The following is a 6,590-nucleotide window of genomic DNA, read 5'->3' as shown; positions in this document are numbered from 1 at the left end:
GATGATTGCAGGAAAAGCTGCCTTTTCCAGGCTGTTAGGGGTATCCCGGGGGTGACAGGGAATCCCTGCGTTCTATTTTAAGGGGAATGGGAAAAGTATTCCTGTGGTGTTATGGGTTTGATTTGAAGGCAGCCACCCCATTTTCATCACCCTCGGGTTTAAATGGAGGGGGCAGCCCTGGTGTCCCTCCTTTTCAAGGGTTGGAATGGAGGTCGAAATCGCCCTTTCCCATCAGTCGAAGGCTTTCATTTGAGGAGCGCCCCTTCTTTTCTGCTCTCGTAGGGGACGAAACTGAAGGGGAGAAGGCATTTCTTTGCCCTTGTTGAAGTGAGGTGAGCCCCGCCGGCGGCGTCAGTTTCGGGGTTGGGCTGCGGGAAGCCGCAGCTCTGGCAGCGTTTGCAGGGCTGCAATGGGGCTGTGCCGCTGCATCGGAGGGCGCTGCTCGTGCCCGCGGCCCGGCCCGGAACGTTCCCGCTCGGGAGCGCCGCTGGCACGGCCCGGGCAGCTGCCGGGGCGCACGGGGGATTTGGCGCGGCCGGGCCGGCCGAGGGCGGCAGTGGCGGAGCCGCGCCGGTGCGAGCCGTGCGGAGCCGAGGGGAGCCGTGCCGGGCCGGCCGAGGGCGGCAGAGGCGGCGCGGGCGCTGCTGCGCCGGCCCGGGCGGTGCCGGCCGCTCCGTCCGCTCCGGGCGCGGGCTCAGGCGCCGCCGGTAGCCCCGGGCCCGGTGCCGGCCCCGGCGGGCAGGGGCAGCGGGCGGGGCTCCCCGGAACGGCGCCGGCGCCGCGCGCCGGAGGCGCCGCCGGAGGAGCCGCTTTCCTGCCGGGAGCCGCGCTCCGTCCGGGGCCCGCAGCGAGCGCGGCGTTCGGCCGCTCAAAGTTCGGCGGTGCCGTGGTTCGGAGGCGCTTTGAGGCATTGATTGCATCGTTGTGTTCGGTTTGCAGCGGGTGTACGCTAAGGGATACGGTGTTCTTCCTGAGTGGTACGGTTCTCGGTGCCGGTAGGGATGATAAAGGTTTGGTTTGGATTCAGTTTTGTAGTCGGATTTTTTTTTTTTTTTTTTTTTTTTTTTTTTTTTTTTTTTTTTTTTTTTTTGCCGGGGTATTGTGTTTTTAAAGGCGCGCAATGGTTTTTACGGGTCGTAGCGTGAAGCAGCGGCTCGGATTTTAATTCTGTTGCGGCGGCTTTTATTAGCGTGAGTGTGTAGTGTTTGTTTTGTGGGGCTTGAGGTAGCGTCGTGTCGTTCATAGCGGCGGGTTTTTAATTTCGATAATTGCATGTGTGTTTATCGTCTTCCAGGGCTTTTATTTATTTGGTTTGTTTGATTGTAGTGTATGTTTTATGGTTACGGGTAATTTGGGAGACATTGTTTATGGTTACGTTTGTCTTTAGGCTTTGTGTTTGTTTCGAGGCGGTATTTTTATTTTGATAGCTTGAGGCACTATGGGTTTATTCAGTTGGGAATAATTTTTTTGTTGTAAATTTAAGTTTATTTGGTTTTGGGGCTTTTTTTTTTTTGTGTCCTTTGATGTATTTGGTTGTTTGTCAGTTTTATTTTTGGGAATATGGGTATTTACATGGTGGATCTTTTTAAGTATTTATTTGGGTAGTTATTTTCTTAGTTTTTAGGGGTTGAGATTTTTTTTTTTCCCATTTCGTTAATTAGCTCGGTTTTTAAAGTTATTTTTACACAGGATTGGTTCTTCTTTGAGTTAGTGTAGAGGTAGAATTTTTATTTTTTCAGTAACGTTCAGGATCAGTGGCACTGTTTGGAGTTTATTAGGCTGGTTTCATCTTTTTCAGTAGTTTTTGCAATTTGCTGTATGTGTTTCTATAGGGTTTCCTTTTATTTTGGTTCCATTTTTCTGACGTGATGAGAACTGTTATCGAAAAGAGTGTTGTGTGGCTTTTTCGCTGGCAGTTCTTTGGCTGTTGGAGGTATCTTGATGGTTTTGGAAGGTATTGGTGGGAATTCAATGCTGTTTGTTTTGTCATTTTATTTAGGAATCGCATTTTAAATATACAGTTATAACTGTAACTATATTTAAACAAAACAGATGTGTGGAAGTGGGAATAAACCACTTTTGTTTTTATATATTCGATCTCTTTTCAAAATGTAACATGTAACATAAGTCATTATCTGTTACAATAAGATATTCTGTTTCTTAATAGAGTATTGTGTATGTTGATAGATATATAAATAGAGAATATAAATATAGACACAAGCAAAACTGAAATATAAAAATAGGAATGTGTTGCAAATATATGCATACCCATCAGGGGTATATTAACACAGCCTGGGCTGAGGGGCTTCATTCCTTCTCTGGGATGTGCTGGGGTGAGAGCTCCCCTCTCAATTCAGTGAAGAGGCCCTTTCAGCTTATTTCAGCTGGTTTTCAGCAGGTGTTTCTGGGCATCTAAAGCAACAGAGGCTTTGAAGAGACCGTGAAGAAAACAGCATGGAATACAGGGAGTATTGAAGTTGATGAATTTGCCTTTTGTGTTCAGGGGTGGTAAAGCACCTTTGTAAATTCTGGTTTTGTTCTTGTTTTAGTCCATTCATTTTAGGAGGAGTGCAGCTTCCAGAGGTTCCCGGTTGTGTCAATTACAACACTCTTTTCAGCAGATTCATCATGTCACAAGAGGCATGTGCCCAGTGTGAGGGATGATGTTTGAGATTGAGGCTTCAGGTGAGTTGAGGATTGTGACTGGGAGAGGGAGGGTGAGCAGGTATCCAGTTAGGAGTTATTGTGGGCAGGGGGAGGTTTGCAGGCAGCAGGGTGAGAGAGGGCGTTTATTGAGGGCCCCCCTACACAAGGCTTCTCAGAAGCCTAGCAGAGGTTTTCACATGTCTTACAGCACACAAGGTCATCCACTGCACTCACAGGAATGCCATTTAACTTTGCCTTTCCCTAACCCAGGTGCCACTCCTAATAAAGGCCACAGCCTTGGAATCAGGATGAAGCTGGAGCCTGCAGGAGCCCGGCACACTCAGGAGAGGGCAAGTAGCCGCCTTGGTGGGATTTGTCCCACATAACTCCGGACTCATACTTTGGTTTTTGTTTTCTTCATTGTAGCTGACCGAGAGGCTGACAGGCCATCACGAGGCCCTCCGAGGCAGACTCATTTCAGGTGCAACGTGGATTCCCATCACTGATCATGCAAAAGATAGGTCAGGGGCCACGGCCTGGAGATGGGATGATGGGAAAGTAGTGGGTTGGGAGTTCTTGGGGCAGATTTAAAGATTAGCAGAGGGAAAAGCAATCTTCTCCAAGGGCCTCTTAGGATGGCTAAAGGGAGAGGCTCTACTTTTGATGGCAGCTTTCAGGTGGGCAGTGCGGAACAGCTCTGGTCTGTGTCTTGTTGTCCGGTGTGCTGTGTTCCCTGGTGTGTCTTTGGGGTCCCTTTTGCCTTCTCCCCTCGAGGCCCTCACCACAAGCATGATGTGTCGTGTTTCGTGTCCCCCTGTTTGTCACGTTCTGTGTCACGGGTGTCTGCACTTTTTTGTGCCAGAGCTGTTTTGCCCTGCTGCAATAGGCCTGCTGCAATGGGACAGGCCTGGGGAGTTGAAATTTGTAATGTGGGGTGTACATGGGCTCTAGATGCTATTCCTAGATTGACATAAGGTGTTTGCAGCTTGTGAGTTATCCTGGTGGTGTTTGATGTACTTTGTAACTTTCTTTCAGGTGCAGATGCATTCCATGTGTGGCAGAGGGTCAGGGTTAGGAGGTGCTGGGCCTTCCTAGGAGCGCGGTGAGTAGCAGAGTGGTGGGGTTTTGGCTGATGTGGTGCCAAGACCAGACACTGATGTTTGGTTTTCTTTAATACAGCTGTCTGGGAGACACCAGCCCGGTGCCAGCAGGACTTTCCTAGGTGCCGATGTGGCCTTTCTCTGCACCTGAGACCAGCATCCCCTGATGTCTGAGAGATAAGTGGAGGGCTACGGCCCACAGAGGGGATGGAAGCAGGGTGCTGGGTCAGGACTCCCTGGGGTGGGTGGGGGGTTTGAGTTGGCTCTGGAGACGAGGGTAGCCAAGACGTGGCACCTTAGGCCCCATAAAAGCCAAGTCTCGCTTTTGATCACTTTGCTGAGGTGTGCAGCAGGGCAGAGCAGTCCCGGTATGTATTGTGTCACTTGTCTGTTGTGCATTATGTGTTGTTTGTGTATCTCATGTCTTTTACCTTAGCCCTTTGAGGGACCTGTCAGAAACCCTGGCATCATTCTTAGCATCTGTGATCTCTGCATTCCTTGGCCTGGCACCCAGGCCATAGATGTGTTCCTGATACCTGTCTGAGCTCCCCAGTCAAAAGTTCTCTCTTTGGAAGCATCCAGTCCTATATCTTGTCAGGTCTTGTTCTGAGCTGTATGAACAGCTCTGACCCACCTGGATCCATTATGGTGGATTAGGACTTGAAAGAATGTGAGGGCAGGGAGAGGATTCTGACTGTAGGATTCCTAGGCATCCATCTTTGCTGTTCTTGGAATCAATCATTCAGTTAGCATCTTCTTTCTCCAGGGTTCTTTGAGCCTCATCAGCTCACCATCGGTCTCAGCTTGGTCATCTCCTTTTGCATTCTCTCAGTCCTTGCAGCCATTTTCCTTGCCAAGAGGTTTGCGTCTGTGTTGTGTCCTCATTGTCTGTCACGTCCTGTCCTGTGTCACGGGTGTCTGCACACATTTGTGCTGGTGCTGCTCTGCCCTGCTGCCATAGCCTGGTGCAATAGGAGAAGCCCCGGGGATTTGGAATTTGGCATGTGAGATGTAGTTGGACTCTAGATGGGATTTGTAGATGGACACAGGATGTCTGGAGCTCTTAGCTTATCCTGCAACAGTGTGACTCTTCTCCTAACTTTTTTCACATTCAGATGGATTAAATCTGTGCCTGAGGGCCCCATCCTTGGTGAGGGGATTGCCCCGGGCAGGTGAGGCCCCATTTGTGTCTGCAGCAGAAGTGTATATGGTGACTCTGTTACAGCACTGTTCTTTGTCTTTCTTTTTAGGAAATAAATCTGGATACCAGCAGTCAAGGTGAGCAGTGGAGAGAAGTAGTTCTTATTACTCAGCTCTCAAGAAAAAAATTGTTCAGCAGATTGATCATGTCACAAGAGGCATGTGCCCAGTGTGAAGGATGATGTTTGAGATTGAGGTTTCAGGTGAGTTGAGGATTGTGACTAGGAGAGGGAGGGTGAGCAGGTATCCAGTTAGGAGTTATTGTGGGCAGGGGGAGGTTTGCAGGCAGCAGGGTGAGAGAGGGTGTTTATTTGTTTATTTGAGGGCCCCCCTACACAAGGCTTCTCAGAAGCCTAGCAGAGGTTTTCACATGTCTTGCAGCACACAAGGTCATCCACTGCACTCACAGGAATGCCATTTAACTTTGCCTTTCCCTAACCCAGGTGCCACTCCTAATAAAGGCCACAGCCTTGGAATCAGGATGAAGCTGGAGCCTGCAGGAGCCTGGCACACTCAGGAGAGGGCAAGTAGCCGCCTTGGTGGGATTTGTCCCACATAACTCCGGACTCATACTTTGGTTTTTGTTTTCTTCATTGTAGCTGACCGAGAGGCTGACAGGCCATCACGAGGCCCTCCGAGGCAGACTCATTTCAGGTGCAACGTGGATTCCCATCACTGATCATGCAAAAGATAAGTCAGGGGCCACGGCCGGGAGATGGGATGATGGGAGAGAAGTGGGTTGGGAGTTCTTGGGGCAGATTTAAAGATTAGCAGAGGGAAAAGCAATCTTCTCCAAGGGCCTCTTAGGATGGCTAAAGGGAGAGGCTCTACTTTTGATGGCAGCTTTCAGGTGGGCAGTGCAGAACAGCTCTGGTCTGTGTCTTGTTGTCCGGTGTGCTGTGTTCCCTGGTGTGTCTTTGGGATCCCTTTTGCCTTCTCCCCTCGAGGCCCTCACCACAAGCATGATGTGTCGTGTTTCGTGTCCCCCTGTTTGTCACGTTCTGTGTCACGGGTGTCTGCACTTTTTTGTGCCAGAGCTGTTTTGCCCTGCTGCAATGGGACAGGCCTGGGGAGTTGAAATTTGTAATGTGGGGTGTACATGGGCTCTAGATGCTATTCCTAGATTGACATAAGGCGTTTGCAGCTTGTGAGTTATCCTGGTGGTGTTTGATGTACTTTGTAACTTTCTTTCAGGTGCAGATGCATTCCATGTGTGGCAGAGGGTCAGGCTTAGGAGGTGCTGGGCCTTCCTAGGAGCGCGGTGAGTAGCAGAGTGGTGGGGTTTTGGCCGATGTGGTGCCAAGACCAGACACTGATGTTTGGTTTTCTTTAATACAGCTGTCTGGGAGACACCAGCCCGGTGCCAGCAGGACTTTCCTAGGTGCCGATGTGGCCTTTCTTTGCACCTGAGACCAGCATCCCCTGATGTCTGAGAGATAAGTGGAGGGCTACGGCCCACAGAGGGGATGGAAGCAGGGTGCTGGGTCAGGACTCCCTGGTGTGGGTGGGGGGTTTGAGTTGGCTCTGGAGACGAGGGTAGCCAAGACGTGGCACCTTAGGCCCCATAAAAGCCAAGTCCCGCTTTTGATCACTTTGCTGAGGTGTGCAGCAGGGCAGAGCAGTCCCGGTGTGTATTGTGTCACT

Source organism: Melozone crissalis, unplaced genomic scaffold (genome assembly GCF_028551555.1).
Source record: "Melozone crissalis strain CALT ecotype California unplaced genomic scaffold, PUWL_Pcris_2 ptg000420l_1, whole genome shotgun sequence".
Taxonomy (NCBI): Eukaryota; Metazoa; Chordata; class Aves; order Passeriformes; family Passerellidae; genus Melozone; species Melozone crissalis.
The sequence above is the reverse complement of the archived record's forward strand: the minus strand, read 5'-3'. Positions refer to the sequence as shown.